This window comes from Molossus molossus, unplaced genomic scaffold, assembly GCF_014108415.1.
Source record: "Molossus molossus isolate mMolMol1 unplaced genomic scaffold, mMolMol1.p scaffold_m16_p_11, whole genome shotgun sequence".
In the NCBI taxonomy this organism is placed as follows: Eukaryota; Metazoa; Chordata; class Mammalia; order Chiroptera; family Molossidae; genus Molossus; species Molossus molossus.
This window is the reverse complement of record NW_023425346.1, coordinates 403,693-405,875: the sequence shown is the minus strand read 5'-3', so window position 1 is coordinate 405,875 and position 2,183 is coordinate 403,693. Positions and strand designations below refer to the sequence as shown.

The 2,183-nt window shown below is 32.5% G+C and overlaps 1 non-coding gene across 1 annotated transcript; it reads right to left on the bottom strand.

Annotated features, from left to right (window-relative positions):
• Nucleotides 1–1,070: 1,070 nt before the first annotated feature.
• Nucleotides 1,071–1,177, bottom strand: LOC118625981. The gene has a single exon (XR_004958814.1). It is a non-coding gene; the product is annotated as a U6 spliceosomal RNA (small nuclear RNA).
• Between the last annotated feature and the right edge of the window lie 1,006 nt (nt 1,178–2,183).

Genomic DNA, 2,183 nt, shown 5'->3' with positions numbered 1-2,183 from the left:
TTTTTTGTTTGTTTGTTTGTTTGCTTTCTTGTTCTTTAATTTGTTAGGTTAGATAGTGTATTAGAAATTTTTCTTGTTTCTTGAGGTTGGCTTGTAGTGCTATGAACTTCTCTCTCAGAACTGCGTTCACTGCATCCCATAGATTTTGTGTTGTTGTGTGTTCATTTTCATTGGTTTCCAGGAAGTTTTTAATTTCTTCCTTGATTTTCATGGTAACCCATTTATTGTTCAATAACATGCTATTTAACCTTCATGTTTTCAAATGTCTTTGCATGTTCTTGTTGCAATTGATTTCTAGTGTCATGCCATTGTGATCTGAGAAGATGTTTGATATGATTTCCATCTTCTTGAACTTGTACAGACTTAGTTTTGTCCTAACATGTGGTCTATCTTTGAGAATGTCCCATGTGCACTTGAGAAGAATGTGAATTCTGTAGTTTTGGGGTGTAATTCTCTGTAGATATCTATTAAATGTATTTGATCTAGCGTTTCATTTAGAGTCTGTGTTTCCTTGTTAATTTTTTGTCTAGAAAATTATCAAGTGATGTCAGTGGGGTATTGAAGTTCCCTGCTATAATTGTATTGCTGTTGATTTCTTTTTTGAAGTCCTCCAAAAGACTTTTAATATATGTTGTTGCTCTTATATTGAGTGCATATATGTTTATCAAGGTTATATCTTCCTGTTGGATAGATCCTTTCTATATTATGTAGTGGCCTTCTTTGTCTCTAGTTATGGCCTTCATTTTGAAATCTACTTGATCAGATATGAGTATTGCTACCCCATCTTTCTTTTCCTTTTTGTTTGCTTGAAAGATTTTTTTCATCCCTTCACTTTCAACCTATGTGAGTCTTTTTTTGTGAGGTGGGTTTCCTGTAAATAACATATATGTGAGTCATGCTTTCTTATCCAGTCAGCTACTCTGTGTCTTTTTATTGGAGCATTCAAACCATTCACATTTAAGATGATAATTGATAAGTACTTATTTATTGCCATTTTTTGTTTAGTGTGGTTGTATTTTTCTTTCTATTTTTTTTTTTTTTTTTTTTTTACTTATTACAGCAATTCTTTTAAAAATATGGAATGCTTCACAAATTTGCATGTCATCCATGTGCAGGGGCCATGCTAATCTTCTCTGTATCATTCCAATTTTTGTATTTGTGCTGCAGAAGCGAGCACACATAGTATTTGTTAACAATCCTTTGTACTTCTGTGGTGTCAGTAGTTACTTCTTTTTTATTTTTTTATTTTGGATCCCCTCTTTGTTTCTTGGTGAGTCAAGCTAAGGGTTCATCAATCTCGTTTATCTTTTCCAATAACCAGCCCTTTGTTTCATTTATCTTTTCAATTTTTTTTTTTTTTTTTAGTCTCTGTGTCATTTATTTCTGCTCTGATCTTTACTATTTCTGTTCTTATACTTTTTATGGGGTTTTCTTTTTGTTTGCTTTCTGGTTCTTTAAGTTGTGAAGTTAGATAATCAATTAGAAATGTTTCTTGTTTTCTGAGGTAGGCCTGTATGGTGCTATGAACTTCCCTCTCAGAACGGCTTTCGCTGCATCCCATAGATTTTGTGTTGTTGTCTGTTCATTTTCATTGGTTTCCAGGAAGCTTTTAATTTCTTCCTTGATCTCCTCAGTAACTCATTCATTGTTTAATTATATGCTATTTAGTCTTCATGTGTTTAAGTGTTTTTATTGTAATTGATTTTTAGTTTTATATCATTGTGATCTGTGAAGATGCTTGATATGATTTCAGTCTTTTTGGATTGTAGAGACTTGGTGTGTGTCCTAATATGTGGTTTATATTTGAGAATGTCCCATGGGCACTTGAGTAGAATGTTAATTCTAAAGTTTTTGGGTGTTGTTCTCTGTAGATATGTATTAAATCCATTTGACCTAGTACTTCATTTAGAGTCTCTGTATGCTTTGTAATTTTTTTCTAGAGGATTAATCCAGTGGTGTCAATGGGGTGTTGAAGTCCCCTGCTATGATTGCATTGCTGTCAATTTCTTCTTTGAAGTGGTCCAGAATTTTTAAAATATATTTTGGTGCTCCTATTTTGGGCGCATATATGTTTACCAATGTTATATCTTCCTGTTGGATAGATTGTTTCAATAATATGTAGTGTCCTTCTTGTCTTTAGTTTTGACCTTCATCTTGCAGTTTATATTATTGGATATGAATAT